Source organism: Microtus ochrogaster, linkage group LG9 (genome assembly GCF_000317375.1).
Source record: "Microtus ochrogaster isolate Prairie Vole_2 linkage group LG9, MicOch1.0, whole genome shotgun sequence".
NCBI lineage: Eukaryota > Metazoa > Chordata > Mammalia > Rodentia > Cricetidae > Microtus > Microtus ochrogaster.
This window is the reverse complement of record NC_022034.1, coordinates 6768719-6786982: the sequence shown is the minus strand read 5'-3', so window position 1 is coordinate 6786982 and position 18264 is coordinate 6768719. Positions and strand designations below refer to the sequence as shown.

General features: G+C 42.5%; 1 non-coding gene across 1 annotated transcript; it reads right to left on the bottom strand.

Annotated features, from left to right (window-relative positions):
• Nucleotides 1-7789: 7789 nt before the first annotated feature.
• On the bottom strand, nt 7790-7915 carry LOC113457918. The gene has a single exon (XR_003378391.1). It is a non-coding gene; the product is annotated as a U6atac minor spliceosomal RNA (small nuclear RNA).
• Between the last annotated feature and the right edge of the window lie 10349 nt (nt 7916-18264).

The following is an 18264-nucleotide window of genomic DNA, read 5'->3' as shown; positions in this document are numbered from 1 at the left end:
ACTGTTTCCCTGTTAATCTACTTACTGGGTGCTATGATAGTCGTTATCATTATTTGGGGTTTCTGGGGTTTGAACCCAGGGCCCTGTGTATCTGAAGTATATATTCTATTATTCAAAACACCACAATATCTACTAGTATTTTCACAATGGATACTTATTTTTTTAAAATAAATTAAATATTTTTAGTTTAATTAAACACAGGAAACAAATTAAAGGGCATGCTTTTTTTTAAAGCACTCAGGACATTTTAAAGCTGAAAATTACTTTAAAATGTTTTTAATTAATTTATTCATTTTGGGAAATTTTAGCTCCATTTATTAGTAAAAATTGGATCTGTTAAAGAGTGTGTTAGAGTTTGTTATTTTAACTATGACATCACTTAGATGACTGACTTTGCTTTGCTCACTTGCTTGGCTCAGTGTATTGTGTATAAATATTGATGAGAAATAGACCAAAGTTCCCAACTCTGCAACTGGGTGTAAGTGGTTTATCCTGGGCAATTAAATGAAAGCAAACTATTCTCCTCAAAATACCTTCACATTAATTGAATCAAATTAACTGAAAACCAAACCTTTTACTTCAGTCTTTCAAACAAAGGAAACGTTTTCACTATAAAAGTGAAAAAGTCTCACATCCCTATCTCCTTATCAAAAGGAATTCAACTACCAATGAGAAAATTAAGCTGGTACATGCTTTATCACATGGTGGCATCTATTTTATGTCTACGTCTTTTGAAAGGAGCAGTGGTAATTAAATAATGTTTTTTAGGCAGTTTCCAAGGCTTAAGTTAATTAGCGTGATCATCCCATTTACAATTTAATTCAAGTCTTTCCAACTGGTGCCCACGACTCATTGATAAAGAGATGGGCTGAAAGACAGGCTACGTGCTTTGCTGAAATGCCCTGTGCATTTGAAATGTTCCAAGCCAACAGCATCATCGGGCAGTCTTAAGGGCTTTGAACACACTCTTCCCACTCCTTCTAAGAGCGTCATTTGTACTTTTATTTCATCCTTTAAAATGGTATTTCTAAAGACTTGTCCTTTTCTATTGAGACTCTACATTCTAAGATGAGTTTTCAGAAAACCATGAGCAAATGACTGAAAAATAGCAGTCATTGGTCTTGTGCTTTCCAAGTTTTGACCTGTGCAAACTTACAGACACTGGGGTAGGAGACTACAGAGAGATGGGGAGAGCCTCCATGATGCTCAGACCCCTTCTTTTCTTTGATGAAAGAGGAGTTCAAGGCCTGACATGTCAAGATTGCTTTCTCAAGTTGCTTCGCCAGTCTGTAAATAGGTAATATCTGGTTCTGCTTCATCCTAAAATACAGAACAATTTTTAAAATAATATGTAGTTTCAAATTGCATAGAAATGATGAATCAGCTCGTGAGATGTCTAAACTCCCATACCCTATTCTCGCTTATGCGAGCAGCCCTGGTTAAATTCAGCAGGTCACAGAAAAGACATGAAAGTGAGAAGGAAGCCAGTTGAAAAGAAAGGGGCCAGGAGAAGAAAGTAAGGAGAGCGATCTCACTAAAATAAACTGCACACAGTATGATATTGCTTAAAAACTTAGGTTAAAAAAATAAACTTGTCAAAAGTGAATCAGAGAAGACACAACCCAGCAGTTTCTAAGGTTTGCTTCTCAGTCACAAGGACCAGAATTTGGATCCCAGCACCAACCTAATAAACCAGGTCTCCTACAAACTCTTGTGATTTCAGTCCCCAAAGCCTGAATGTGTATATTTGCACACAGACGTAAGTACACACATGAAAATAGATAGAAATATAATCTTTAGAAATCAAAGAAAAGGGGAGTGAAGGAAACAAGTAAAAATTTCTAAGCAAACAGATTTGAACACCTGCTTTGTGTCAGCATCTGGTGTCCTACAGGGACAAATCTGAGCACTGGGAATGACCTCTACTGTGCCATGGGGGAGGTGATCTTGATCCCAGTATTCAATTCCTGAGGGCAGCTCTTGCTTCTCCACTCTCTTCAAGAGAGGTTCTCAAGACACTCAAGGTCACAGGAGCTTGTGCAAAGACTGAGTTTCCAAACAGCTCAAATCTCAGAGTGACCTTGACAGGCAGTCCCCTGTTGGATTGATGCAAGAAAAGCCTTGGAATGAAACAGAGACCATAGTCTGTTGTTGGGGTACATGGAAAGAAGCTGAGCTCATAGTTTGTTGTTGGGGTGCGCTCACAGAGCAGAGATGCCACTTGAGTATTGGTGGGCCATTAGAAAGAAAATGAAAACCAAGGTGTGGGTGGAGAAAAAAGTTTATAAAGGCAGGAGAATTAGAGGAAAGGGGCAAGAAGAAGGCTAAATTAATGACAGTCCTGGTAATTATCACCGAAGGGAAAAAAATCGGTTTGACCGAAATTGGACTTTTCTTTTTCTTAGTCATTGGCTCCTAGCATCACATTCTAGCATTTCAGGCACGAAATCATCTTGGTTTTTCTCACATCTTGCTTTGCTTTCTTTTTATACCAAATACACTTTGATCATCTAGTACACGTCCTACCATGGCACAAGGGTTGTGACGGAGCAGAGACCGCACACAGGTCTTCAAGCCAAAAGCAGGCTCAACGCTCGATATGTGGGCTCTACCCAGCAGACTGGCTTGGTCGTGTTTCACATCTCTGCCCATTCTTATACCTTACCCATTTCTCACAGTCTATGCCTATGTTATCATTTGCTTCCCAGCAATTAATTTTTAATCAAATAAAATAGCCTCCTGCTTTTTAAGTCTTGAATGTCTCACAAAGGCTGGCTCTCTTGTTAGCAATTTGGTTGCTACAACTGGTGCCACTGTGAGTGTGTGCAACTTCCAGGTGGCGGAGCCTTATAGAAGGAAGTGATGTCACTAGGGAGGTGATGGGACTACAACGCTAACTATTTTTCCCACTTTGTCTTCCATGATAAACAGTTTGCTCTAGTCATGTGGTCCTACCATAATGTATTACCTCAAAGTAATGTTCCCACTAACTGAAACTGCTAAAACCACAAGCCAAAATAATTACTCCCTTGTGTTTATCTCAAGGATTTGTTACAGTGACAGAAAGCTGAGAAACACACAACCCTTTAGTGACCAAGTGACCTTTGCCTAGCTTCACCGTGGAGAACTGGGGTCAGGCTTTTCCTTCAGTCTGGCCTCAGTCAGTCAAATACTTCAATATACGTCTTCATTTGCCACCTAATTATTCACTGGAGACTTTTGCTCACAGTCGACCAGACTGAGCCCAGTTATGTCCCTAACCTCCATTCCTATTTTAAATGCATACTCTGTTTGGTGGACAAGGCACAAGTCGATCACTGCCCTCTCTGTTCATCCCATTGACATTCTAGGAAACAGGGGAATGATTTTCTTCTGCCTGGGTATTCTGGTATCCCACACCTTTCAGATTTGGCAATTTAGCTGTCTTCAGTGGGTACAAGCTGGGTCAAGAAGACATGCCAGAGGTTATGATAGACAGTCAAGTTAGTGGAGAGGATAGACTGGTCTGGAACATGCAAACATGGAAGAATTCAAGCCAGTATTTCTCCTGACCCTGATGGGGAAGAACAAGTAACTCCAGACTATATTTAAAACAGGTTTGGGTCTAGGTATGCTGGCCCTTCCCAGAAAAAAAAATCACTTCTAGCATCTTGTAGCATGTTCAGTTGGCCAAGGAAGAGAGCTTTATAATTTCTGGGCCCTAGAATTGAAGCTGATCTGAGTTTCCTCAATTCCATGCCTTTATCAGGCTCAACCTGAGCAAGGCATCCTTTGTAGGAAACCCTGCATCTGCACTTTGCTAACTCACACTCTGACTCTGTCCCCACTGCTGTGGCCCACTGATATCTGTGTATAAATGGGTAAATATAGGCGTACGAGCTATGGACAGCCTATCACTGAGACACGCACCTCTCACAAGTTTGTTTCTACAGCCCCAACACCTAAACATCAATGGTTTTGCTTCCCTATCTCTTGATAAGAAGAGTCTGCATCCATTCCCACACTGAGACCACTACCACCGTGGCACTGGGGGCTTTATGAGATCATTGCACTGGACATACCCAACAGCTGAATCCCATTGAGATAAAGTCATCATAAATTTTAATGTCTATCTCTCCTCCTAGCCATATCAAAGAGGAAAATATCATGATTGGATCCCAAACTAGAGAATCAACCCACCACACAGGGTAGAATTCTGGGAACACCATTTACATATAATGTGATAGCCTTCTTTCATTTTCTATGTACTATCCTTGCTGTCTGCTTGGGAGACAGTGGGATGAGCTTTCCCTTTTAATTGTGCATTGTTTTTTTTTTAATGAAGATTTTTGCATGTGTAAGTTTATGAGTTTGCATGTGCGGGAGTGAATGTGTTAGCACGCCTATGAATGAATGTGTGTACATGTGTGCGCAGGTGCAAAGCCGAGGGTGGGTCCCTTCCTCTGTAGCGCTACCCTTCACTGAGGCAGGATCTCCCCAAGAACCCAGAGCTTGCCAATTCCAATTTGATTAGGTATCCTGCTTTCCCCACAGGTCATCAGCCTCTGCATCCCAGGGGCTGGGATCACAGATGCTTTCCAAGTCTGCCTGACTTTTATACATGGCCGCTCAGGGGCCTCATACTGCATGTCAAGCACTTCAGTCATCCACCCTCATCTCAGCCCATGAAATGATTCTTGATGAAATAAATGGAGATGGCGAATGTCGTGTAAGTACAGTAATGGCTAAAATGCTGGAAATGCAGGAAATAATGTCCTATCTACCTGTCACACAGCAGGTTGATACAAGGGCATTAAAGAGATTGCTTCGACTAGCATTACAGAATATCATCTCTCCGTGGGAACAGCAAGCCATCTTGCTTTAAGGAGAAAATATTTTTAAGTTTTGTTAGGACTTTCAAAAACTCAGTTATTGCCACTCAAAAGTGCTTGCCTTGTCTGCACCAATAATGTCACTCCTGGGCATTGCACCACACCTTTGGCCAAACCCATCTCTCAGCCTCTGCCTAGGCCATACTTCCATCTCAGAAGATAAAATGGGCAAATATGGCCTCCCACTACCTCCCACTTTCTTCTCAGCTCCAGTGGCTGTCTCTACCTGGCTACAAACTTATTACTAGATGAACCAGTGCCCACGCACCTGCTGTTTTTGTTGCAGCCTTGCCAAGACAGTGACCATTGACGATGCTCCTTTTATTGTACATGATGATCGTGTCTTGTGACCACATTCTATCAACACTCTCAAACTGCTGCCATTCTTGAGGCTGTGGCCAGTTGTGGGTAGCATATTACCTTAGCATAGTAAGTCGCTTTTCTGCCTTCCTACTCGGGCAAACTGCGGATGTATCTGAAAGAACTCTCCACTCGGGCAAACCATAGATGTATCCAAGGGTACTCTCCACTCGGGCATACCTTACATCTATCTGAGGGTACCCTCTACTTCCTGAAGTCAGGCTGCCTCCCTCACTTCTCTCCACTCTATGGTCACCTCTTCTCCACACCCTGTTACCAGCTAAGCATGTGGACTCATCGTCCCTCTGAACCCCAGAATGCATGGCTCCTCTGCTCCTCTGACCACGCTGCTTCCTGCTCTGCGCGGCCTCCATGGCTCTAAGACGTCTTGTCTCTCCTTCTTCCTTAGTCTTTGCCATGGACAGTTTCAGTTATCAGTTAAATACCTGTGCATCATTTTCCCTGCCCCCTTTCAGCATCTACTCCAGAACTGAGGTGGTTTCAGCCAGTCCTCTGTGGTAAATGATTTTAATCAGACATGTACCTAACATCCCATGGGTCTTACATGCTTCGCTCACGTGTACGTAAAGGTAGAGCAAATCCAATTTAGTTAACGCACACCTCTTCCCCATCCTTTACGCTAGAGTCCTCTAACCCTTCCATCGCTTTCTTACTAGGATCCGTACCTCAGGACTCAAGGGTGAAAACTTGAAGATCAATATCTTCATTTTATTCCCACTGAACTGGGGCCATTTGCACTGGTATGGTGTCCTATGACTATTCTACCCCTAATTCATTCCCTCTCCCCACCCCTACATCCCATCCCTCACTCAGTTGCAATAAGTCTTCCTCTTCTTGTTATGGCAGACGGATGACTTTTTTTTACAATCTTTTCTCATTTTACATAGCTATCCCTGTTCCCATTACCTCTCCTCCTCCTACCCACCCTTGTCCCCACCCCCTCCCCCATCCACTCCTCAAAAGGGATAAGGCTTCCCATGGGGAGTCAGCAAAGTTTGACACATCACTTCTGGGCAGGACCAAGATTAGTGTGTCAATCCTTCTTTTCTTGCCCTCCTTCTTGGTCTATGTGATCTAAAAGCAGCCCACAAATGTCCAGGTCTTTTCCTGCTCTTTTGTGTAGACAATGAAAGCTTATGGGAGAAAGTCTACATCCTGTCTATGACATAAGAGATTGGGCTTGGCTTTCTGATTCTACCTTACTGTGCCACACTCCCTGATTGCTCATTACCAACATCAGTCTGATTTCTGTTCCTGGCATCTTAGTGATGCCCTGGTCACCAGTGTCCTGACTGCCTGGACATTCTTTAAGCTTGAACACGACTGTGTCCTCCCTGGAAAAGCTTTCCCCATCCTCACCAAGGTGGCTGTCAGTCACAGGGCTCCCAGTCTCTCCAAACCCATTGACTCTTGTGCCTAGTTCCCTCAGAGAATCCTACTTTCTACTGGAACAAGCACTTACTAATCCCAGGTCCTTAGCGAGGAGCCTGGAAGCTGGTTGCCTTCACCAGCAGTGTGGATTTTATACTTTTCTTTCAGACAATAGTATTGTTTCATTGTTACAAAATTAGTAATGCTGAAGTGCTTCAGAGCGTTCTTAATAACATCATTATAGGAGTGTTCGCAGCATCCCATCTGCTAGAGTGCATGTGCTCAGAGAGAGGGGCTGACGGGGAAAACATTGGGAAGATAATAACTGCACAACTGGCAAGCAACAAAAGCCGCGAGGTTGATTCCAAGTGGCACATTAATATTCTTTGTGCATAGAATGTAGGTTAGTGCGAGGTTATGGTTCATCTAAAAGTAGTCAGAGATAGTACAAAGAATTCTAGATGAGCGCTCACTGTTCAGAAAGATGCCCTAACGCTGACGACGGCACGGCAAACTGAGACACAAACCAAAGCAATGGTGGCGCTAGGAAGCCGCTTGTCCATAGCTGTTTCTCCTCTGCGAACCAGGAACTCAGGCACTGGGAATCCCTGAAGATATCTGGAAAGCATGAGTTTTCTGTCAGAAGCTGGGTGAAAATTTCTGATTCTGGTTTTCCCTAAGTATCCTAAGATATTTCCCTAAGATCAAAATATCTCCTTGTATGGAAGTTTTGGGGAAAACCTAAGAAAAGGCATACCCAACATGGGTAGAAAGTTCTTCCAGAATTTCCTGCATGTGAAATTTGTTTGCTAAGTAAGTCATCTACTTTTGGGTTTTTGAAACATGGTCTTGCTGTATGGCCAGTGATGACCATGAACTCAAGATTCTCCAGTCACAGCCTCTCAAATGCTAGGTTTATAAGTCTGGGCAGCTGCATCCAATTCCGTGCATATCAATAATGGAATAACTGAGTACTAAGAAAAAAAATCAGAAATTCCATACATCATAAAATCTAATGTAGCATACAATATTTTTGCCTTTGAAGTCTATATATTCACTGCATAATTATTCTGCCATTGAAAACACAGCCTGTATAGATGAATGGAAATGGCAAGGCTAATAAAACTTCACTCAAAAACACAGGCTTTGGTTGGAATTGACCCACAGGACACAATTCGTTAGATGCCACGAAGTAGGTGGCAATGCCTTAACCGTATGCGTGTTGTTAGGCCCGAGGGCTTCTTCCATCCTTGTCAAGGGGAGTGCTAACCTTCTCTCCTTTCATGCAACACGAGGACCCAATTCGTAAACTCCTATGTTACTGATTAGAATCTGTGGATTTAAGGAGGGCGTCCCTGGCTTCCTTGGCTTTTGTGGGTATTTGTTACTAAAGAATACATATAAGATAGGCAATGTAATGTTGTGTGATTCATCTTTGAAAGTACAAATTCTTAACGTCTTTTTTTATTGGTTTAAAAAAAATCTAGAATCCTATCTGGCATTTTTAAAGTTGATAGCCTACTGTCCTTGGAAAATAAGGCTCGGGCCTCTTTTGCTCTATTTCTAGACAGAGTCACATGATTAAGACACTATGAAGAAAAAAAGGAAGGAAAAAAAAGACACTATGATGATTGGTTGTCTCACATGACAAAGGAAGTCGCAAAATAAACTCATTCAAAATGAGAGAAAATTGCGCTCTTAGGTACTAGGGGAATGGAACTCTGCCTTAGACAGAGAATTATTCCTTTCCTTGAGGAACCTTGGGGTGAAAAGAAAATGAAGATAGATAAAATCCACTCTTTCCATCTTTGGAAAAAGCAAATGCTTCATGTTGACCAGTTGTTACTGAATTGAGTGGGGGAACACCCAGGAAGCCTCCCCAAAGTTAATTTAGCTGTACCTCACCTTCCATTGGGAGGAAGGGCTCCTGTGGCTCCTGTATTTTTTCTGCCCATTTTACCACCCAAATTAAATGAAGTTGAACGAATTTTAGCCTTGATCATGTTGTCAGATTCCGCACACACATATGCATTGTGGTTTTGTGCCTTTCGCTGTTATTTCCCTCTTATTCTGAGGAAAGACTGTTGACCCGTCAGACTCTGAAACTGCATTTAGTGGCCCTGCCTCTACTTCTCCTGTAACATGACAGGAGACGTCTTTCTCCTAAGCTCAGGTAGACCCCATGGTTTTTCTGTATAGCCATTTGATTGTCCTTCAGCAGCTTCTGCCCAGGAGGATGCTGTCTAGAACTATAGGAAGCATGACACACATCAGTCACCATCAATGACCTTCTGATGAGTACATGCCACTGTTGCCCCCTGACGTGTCCCCATTAAGATACTATCCTTTCTCAAACATGAAAGACCAATATACATTGTTATTTTCCTTTCAGCCTGGACATTTAGGTCAACTGTTAGGGTTTTTTCCCTGCCTCTGAGACTTTATAGTTTTTCTTTTTCATCTCTAAACAATAGCTCTGTCCACTTACTTTCTAGGATGTATTGAAATACCCTGCCTCTCAAAATTTCAAGACCTTGAACAAGTTTAATCTGTTAAAGAAAGCTCTAAAAGAAAAAGAAGGTCAGAGAAATTCATGTCACTTCTACAGCTAAAGCTAAACACATGTGGTGTTTCTTCCAGGAGACAAGCTGCAGAGGGAGCATGTGAATAACCCCTAGTCTCTTCATTTACGACACCACTAAATCCACCAACATCAATAGTAGCTTCATTCTAAGCGTGGAAAGGATGTTTCCGTGCCTACGCAGTTACACCTGAGGATGGGGAACGGGGCATAAATACCGTTAATCTCTTAAGACTATTTAAGGAAACTTTTCATATTTTGTGATTTTTTTTGCTGTATTCTCAGTTTAAGGGTGATTCTTCTTCAAAGCTTGGTATCATACATTTAAATTTCATGTTACTATACAAAGTTATCTTGGCATGTATGCTTTTATGTAAAGTTATTTCTTTTATTTATTGTTTATTTGTGTGTGTGTGTATATATATGTGTGTGTGTGTCTGTCTGTCTGTCTGTCCATGCACACGTGCATGCTGAGATCCACATAGGTCAGCAGAGGTCATGGATCCTTTGCAACTTAGAGTGACAGGCAGTCGTGAGACATCTGATGTGGGTGCTACAGTCTGAACTCATGGTCTCTTAAAGAACAGTAAGCAAGTGCTTGTAACTGCCAAGTCGTCTGTCTCTCTAGCACACGTCATATGTTTGCCTGTTTGCTCTTTCATGTTCTACTGTGATTCACATCTCTGATTTTCTTTCCATTGACTTCTCAAACTCAACTAGAGGGTAGCTTCTTAAAGATATATCTAATCCTGAGATTTCTTAATTTTTTTTTTGTTTTCAAGTCAAGCAAAAGAGGAAGGTAGACTATAACACAAATTATCTCTTTTGGTGTCAATCTTCATGTCCTTAAACTCTGACAGTCTTTCTGAAGACTAAAACATTGAAATCACACTTCAGAGCTGCTGATGTTGCCCAGCTGCTAGCCATGGACTGTTAAGTTAAAGACAAGATAAAAAGTAAGAACTTAAGGCCTATGGACATAAACTCTTAAAAATTCCAGAAGATGAAAGATGGTGAGAATGTTTCAGGTCTCTGAAACAGAGTTAAATTAATATGTATGGAGAAGCATAAGTAGCTGGGGCTGTTAAGGGTGGGGTTGGTGTTTGCATAGCAAGGCTGTGGGGCCCCGTGCTTGCCCTTGGGAAGGCGATATTTCTCAGAGGCTTCTTCACTTCCTGTTCACATGCCTGTGAGCTGATCACAAAAGAACATGGCAGTAGGTGTGCCAGCTTTACACACTGGATGCAGAAGCCAGAGTGAATCATCTATATTACAGGATTACAAAATGTGGTTCTTGCCCCTTGTAGGCTCATGTGTTTAAATGTTTAGTCTTCATTTGGTAGAACCCTTTGAGAAGGGTTAGGAAGTCTGACCTATTTGGAAGAGTTGTATCACTAGGTACGTGCTCTGTGGTTTTAAAAGCCCATACTATTCGAATTTCTCTCTCTCTTTCTCTCTTTCTCTCTCTGCCCATGTAAGATCTCAGCTACTTGTCTAGCACCTTGCTTGCCTATTTACTACTATGTTACACATCATGATGGTCACAGACCCTCTAGAACTATGAGGCTATATATCTTCTTTTTAAATTACTTTTAGAGCAATAGAAAAGTAACTAGAACACACACACACACACATAATCCTTTCTCGGCAATTTCTACAGGCAACTTGTTCCAGTGTCAATGTAAATATGTTAATATAAAGTTAAAAAATGTACACATTGGGAAAAAACGTACCTCTTTTACACAAAACCTGACATCTTAAGACACACATTTGAAAAAGATCACATTTTCATATGGAAGGCACACAACTCACCCTGCCCACCAAAGTAAACCTTACCGAAAGCCTGCTGGCTGAAACTCAGCAATCTATACTCATTCTCTGGGGTGAATGGGCTCAACATACAACATAAAAGGGAGGCTTGGCAATGCTTCCACAGACCCAGGCCAACGATACAAGACTCTCGGAAGCCATCCTTGTCACCCTTCCCTGTAGGCCCCCTACCGTGGCTGAAGATGCATCACACTACACTGATAATTTTCTCTTAGTCCTTCCCATCCCAGTGGACCAGATAGAAGACCATTTCTATACTCGTTTGCCCAGAACTTGCTCAAGATTGACCTGTGACCTTCATTTATGAAAAATGGATCAGCTCGGCTGCTCCATGCGACACGAAGCATGTTCAATGAGTGCTTACATTATAAGGAATGAGCAAACACTACACTCGGAAATTAAATCCCTTTCTCTCTCCGTCAGCGCCGGAGCATTCATAATTTGAAATGAGTGTGAAAGAGCTGTCCTCAATCAATTCCAGCTCCGGTCCCTGACCTGATTATGCTCCACGTATCAATATACATTCCTGTAATTAAATGTGGTTCAGTGAGCATTAGTGGTATTAAAAAGGGGAGAACCGAGGCTTCTTATTACTTTTCATCATGTTGTTGGAGGAAACAATAGAGAGACTGATAGAAAGGGATGCTGGCGGGGAACGGCTGCTGATCGTAATCATCTCACGTGCTCAGTGATTTCAGAGCAAGAAACTGAAGGTGGCACTGTGTTTCCCCAGCAATTCCTCCCAGGATTGAGGACTATAGGATGGGCACATGGTCCCCTACATCGATACGAGACATTCCATCCTGATTTGAGCTACACACAGCTCACTCTGCCACAGTTACAGAGCTGTAAGTCTCCCCTTACATCCAGCCTAAGCAATGACAAAAAAAAAGGATTAAATTTTTAAAATTCATTTTTCTATACAATTTAAAAATTATCCTTCAAATACAGGGAAGAGAGCAATGTGTTTCCCCTTTCTAGGTTTCCTTTCTTCCCCTTTTCCTTCTCCCCCTTCTGGGTGGAGCTTGTCTGGACCCTTCCTCAGAAGAAAGCAGTTGTGCATGAGGTCATAGGCTGTGGGAACCTGTGGGTCAGCGGGCACCTTTCCTACTGTGCGCCAGGGAGGGGTAGCCTGCATTGCAGCTGCTCTCAACTGTGATGGGCTGGCAATGATGCTACAAACTGCTCACTAAGGGTCTCCCCAGAGCCGGGATCGCCTCACTTTCTTTTGGGGCCTGGGCGATGATGACCTGAAAGACAAGCTTCCAGTCACAGATGGACTTAGAAAGAAGCAGAGGGAGAGAGCAGCAGGTAGTTTCTGGCTGGGTGACAGCCATTCCTCAAGCATAGCATATTCCTATGTTATTGCATAGGGGATGGGCCCAAGGGGAGGATGTCTTTGATCCCTATGCAATAAATGGCGGTCTTGGAAGAGAGGGCAGGGAAGACTTGTAGAAATGAAATGGACCACACAGCAGACACTGGAATTGTTAGAAAATAGACCTGGATCTTTGTGAATACCAGAGCATGGCGGGCAACTGTCTCTCTTACACATAGTAATGGAGTCCAAAGATAGATGGAGAGGGAGAGAGAGAGGGGGGGGGAAAGAGAGAGAGAGAGAGAGAGAGAGAGAGAGAGAGAGAGAGAGAGAGAGAGAGGTATTCCAAGCATTTCTTGGCTCTGGTTGATCCCGAAGGAGATGCAGTGACTGAGAAGACATCAAGAACTAGAGGAGGTGAGCACAAGGCATTCAGAGATCTGATGGGGAAGCCTTGTTAACCAATTATCTTTAAGAGGTGGGACCAAGTTAGGGTGTGGCTTTCTGGGATCTGGAGAAAAACCAGCACATGGCCCAGGTGCTCTCTCTCTTTCTCTGTGGCTCCCCAACGGCACAGCTGTGCTTGGACTTCTCATTCCAGTTCTGTGAGTTTTCCCCTTATAATAAATAAACCTATAATTGTTTATCTTTAAGCTAGTCTGGTTATTTCCTGAATCGAGTTAGTTTCTGTAGAGATTGGCACTGATGACCTCAAGAATAGCATCCCAGTCTCTGGAAGCTGGGGAACTGGGCCTCATCTTTCCCTTTGAGGATCTTAAAGGAAGGAAAGCCCAGAATTTTGAAGAATAGAGAAAAGAGATGGATTAAATTAATTTTAGTTGGTCATTGAAGAGGTGCTAGATAATTTATATTTCTTTCTTTCTATTTATTTTCCTAGTTCTTGCTACTCAGGGCTAGGGTCTGCTTAGGTCAGCAACACAGTGGACATGATCATATTGATTAATTTGCAGTTGAGGCCTTCTTAATCAATGCCCCCCTCATTCCACAGTTTTCAGTCTTGAAGATTTCTTCTTCTGGATGGCCCCTCTTTATCAACTTGTCAACGTGTGGAACGTTTTATAAATAAAGCAGCAAAAGAAACAGACGACATATCCAAAAGGAAAAGAGGAAGGTAAATACCAAATTGGTCCTCTGCTTGATTCTATACTGTGAGCCGAGCCCCTCCTGCACTCCTCATTTTGGCCATTGAGGAAGCTTGCGCACAGTCATTCTCTTTAGCTTCATCAAGACCTGCTCATCCAAATCACCGGGTACCGTTTTTAGTTGTGAGGACCAGCAGTGCATTCCTACTGCATCATCCAGCACCCAGCATCCAACCTCGAACCTCCAACCTCCTACAGCCACTTAAGATTCCCCCACTTCCTTTTAGAGTTCCGCTTAACTAACATTGTTTTTGTGTGTAAGAGAAAATCTATCTCTCTGTCCTCATTCAAAACTCAGACAGTAATCCCAACAGTGTACCTTTCTGACTCCCTCAAAATTCTTGTGTTATTAGAAATGTTTGCTAAATTTCCACTCAATCTATATAAAACAGGTACTAGCAAGTTTGTGGTCAGAACTCAACAGAACACATATTCAAAAGAAGAAATACATCAAATTGTGATTTCTACTTATGCTTACTTAGAAGAAAAATCAATTCAACAATGTTCTCTATAAGTACAGGACAGGAAATGGGACAAACACAGCGTATGCATTCTGTTCAGTTAGTCAGATCATTTTTATTCTTAAAGCTGGAAGGGAAAAAATTCTTCAAATGGTAGAGTTAAAACCTCTACAAGACACTGTAAAAATATCTTAAAACTGTCTGCAAGAAGACTTCTGAGCTTAGAAATTGGGAAATCAGCTGAAGGACCCAAAGGGTAACCTGATGGATGTAGATGAGGACAGTAGTTTGTGGGGCTGGACCCTGATATTCTCTGACAGCACCTTGCACCTGTTCTAGCAAGCTAGGAGCACCAGGAGCTCATCACTAGTGAGTGGGGTCAACCACAAGCCCCATTGTCTTCTGCACATCAGAATGGAGGTTTCTCAAGAAAGAATAGCTGTTTCACTTCCGTGTCCCAGGTGTGACAGTCCGGGTATTTATTTACCCAAAGACTCCAAGCTGACTTTTCACAAAGACCAATGATGCTCATCAATGTTTGCTGCAACATAATTCACAAGAGCTGCATGATGGAACCAGCCTAGGAGTCTAAATATGGAGCACGTGACCTCTACACACAATGGAACTTTCTCTGGTCATGAAGAATGAAGTTGTAGAGTTTGCATGGAAATGAATGGGACTAAAGAGAATTGAACAAGTAAATTGAGCCAATTGCAGAAAGACAGCTACTGTGCACTTTCTCTCATTGGTAATCCCTAAATTTTACATGGACATACAAGGTCATGTATGTATATATGACTTGAAAGTAGAAGTAAAGCTGCCTAAGGGAACACAGGATCAGCAGGAGGGGAGAGAATTAAAGAAAAAAAAAGGTAAAAGAATATGATGGGGGATATATTCATGACACATGTGCAAATGCTTAAAATTTCAAAGTCCATTTAATAGCCTGATCCGTGTCACAGTTTCCTGGAAACTTCTCTGTTGTTACACAGCTCAAGAGACATTTTCTCTAGGATATCTTTTCAAATGTTTGGGGGACCCCATGGGCATCAAGTGTTTACCAATGCAGCTGCCTGAGGCTGCCAAGCCAGCTAGCCAAACCTTCACAGGACTGTGTCACCCATGGGAAGAGGAGGTGGGGAGCAGAGACACAGATTTAAGAATACCAGCGGCCTTAAAAAATGAAAAGCAATAAACAAGAACCAATGGCATATTCCTGTGTTAGCGCAGCACTCCGGAAATAAGACCAGCAGGACATTTACACCTGCAATAACAAAAATTTAAAAACTCAGGCAATTTTAATCACAAAAATTTTGTATGAAAGACTATAAAACAAGACTGATAAAACCTAAGTCTGTGGAGAGTCAGGTACTCCCAGATCAAGGGACAGCCCAGATGTGTGGTAATTGCCTCACACTAATCCAGGGAAGTGCCTTTGGAAAGACAGATGCCCGATGCGGCAAAAGGTTGTTTTTACAAAGATGTTAAGACCTTGCTCTTGACTTACTGCAGAGGATCTGGGTATTTTCCCTAGATTCTCTTCCATTTCCGAGGCTCTAAATACAACTTCAGTCAGTTCTGTCAGAGTTGCCGTATTGACTCTTAGAAACTGGTAGTCAGGGCTGTTTAGACAGACGTGCCAGGTGAGTGTCTCTGAGGTTTCTCTAACTGTCCAAATAGCATGTCTAAGTAATGATCATTGGCCCGTCGAAGCACATTTTACTTGGAATGAGTTTTGCTTACACCTTCTAGAGCAGCTCAGACTGTCACCAACAGACACTTACCAACAAATGACTATTTCTATGTAGTAAAATCAAAAGATTATGTTTTGATTTCCCTTCTTAGCTTGTGACTTTCATATTCATTATGTGAGGATTATGGGAGTTTATGTTTTTCCTTCGTGGCTACGTGGGATTTTATTATGCACACTTCCAAGTCATTCTCTTCTTCAAGTTTGAATTACTGTAACAAATGGGCTAAAAGAATCAACTCAAAAGGAGGAAGAAGGCTGTGGAGGTGGTTCAGTGGGTGAAGCAGCGGCTGCACAACCATGGGGACCTGAGATTGAATCCCCTGGGTTCAAACTGGGGTATAGCAGAATGAGCAAACTTTTAAACCTAGTGCCTCTAAGGCAACACAGGCAGAGGTAGGAGAGTCCCAGAAGCCTGTGGAGAGAGAGAGAGTCAGAAGCACAGGTAAGACAAGGAAATGTGTCTCACAGTCCCTTTAAAGTCATACCCCAAGTCTGTCAGTGACCTAAGACCTAGTTTCTCCCCCCTCGCAGAGAGCAACAAGCCAGGTCAAGTCCTCTCACCATATGGGCCGCTGTGGGATGTACCAACTCAGGCTATTTGTTGCTGATTCCTTATCCTGAACCTTGTCTCCCTGAGTGGAGCAAACCGGGGGTTTAGACCCTGCCTCCCTGCTATTCTGTCAGGGCAGCATTGTCTATAGACCCAGTTGGGACACAGTGTTTTCTTGTCCTGTCTTCACAGGCCATAACGGTCAGACCCTCAGAGGGGTCTTTGGAGTCTTTGCTTTCTCTTTCCCATGTTTTCTTCCTTCCATAGAAGCAACTAAATATTTTCTACTCAGGTTTTTAATCTATTTTGACTTAGGTGAGGTCTTTAGTGGGGTTATAGTAGGTGGGTAGGCTAGACTGGTGGAGGGTCTGGGCAATGTGGGGTGGAGTAGTGGAGGTTAGAACCATGAGGGGCTGGAGACAGCTCTCCATGAAGGTACTCCATAGGATGCATATTGATTACAAAGTGTGGGCCTGACCTTCCTGCCTAGGCTTTTAGGATTGGTGCTCACAGGGCCAGGAGCTGCAGAGCTATCCAGAGCACATTCATTCTGAAGCCACCTTGCAGGTGCCAAGGGAATTACCAGCACATAATGAAATGTAAATTAATTCCACATTCTCTGAGGTTCAAATAAAGTTCAGTGTGACATCTAGGTGCTTGATATGTAGGAACAAGTTCCACTCTGTGGGATTCCGAACTTCCACATTGATTTTTCCATGATTTAAAGTAAATTGCCCTCCCCATTCTCTTCCAAGTGGTCTCGGACTTAAGACACTTCCTCAAAATAAACTAAAATGGAAAATAAAGTCTACAACGCAGTAACGCTGAAGGAGCATCATTGCATGGGCATCTCTGTGAGCATATTTCCCGTGGTTTGCTGTCAGAATTCAAGGTAGGTCTTTGAAGTTAGAAATTTTCCCACAGTTGGAATGGCTGCTGGATCCATGGAAGTCTTTTTCCCAGAATGCTTTGCACACACTCTAGGTATGTGCACAGTTCTTGTCTCCAACCCATCTACTGACTTTTAGGGAGGTGAAGAAGACATTTGGAAGATGTTCTGTGCACAAACAGACTGTGTAGAAAATAGATGAGGAGGGAGGAGAGAAAAGGATTGTGATGACACAGAGGATAAAACCATCTTTTCTCTTAATATCCTACTCTTTATTTAACACGAACTGAGGTTGAAGTTTAAGGAAAGGTTTCATGGGAGATTTAAGCACTACCAATGAGACAAAAGGAAAGACGTCAGGGAAGGTCATGCCCTAGTATGGGCAAGGGCTTCCACAAATAGGCACTTCTCCTTCATCAAAGTAGTTCTGCCTCTAGCCTGAAAGCACAAGCACGTGCATACACACACACACACACACACACACACACACACACACACACACGTGTCTGGAGATCTACCCCAAGACTCCTTATAGATGAATTCTGTCTCATTTAATTGTATAAAGTCAATGTCATCTTTGTTTTTTTTTCTCTATATTGTATATTATAGTTATGTTACATGTAGATGTCTAAAGATCAGAGAAATCCACGCCTTGGCAATTTGTTCAGGCAATCAAAACTGCATGTGGCTGTAAGTCTAGTCCTTCCATTTAAGCAGTGTGTCAAGACAGAACATTGTTTTGAACCTATGTTGTAACAACTACACTCCCACTGCCTCCATAGCTACCATGTCCATGACCACGATGACCAAAGCAAAGGGATTCAGACAAGGATAATGGTCCCAGGGAAGGGAACTATGGGTGTCTGGGAATGTACCTGCAGAATAAACATCATCCAAGAAGGAACATGAGTTTCACAAGTGCCTTCTCGTGAGGTGTCTCTATGAACTAGGTGTCAGTCTGATGTGATTTGAGGACGTTTCTCTGAGGCCTTTCCTGACAGAACATAATTCTGGAGACTTCTTAGGATTATCACAGGATGCATAGTTGAGCTCTCTTTGTGTTTGCATGTGTGCCTATGTGTGTGTGTGTGTGTGT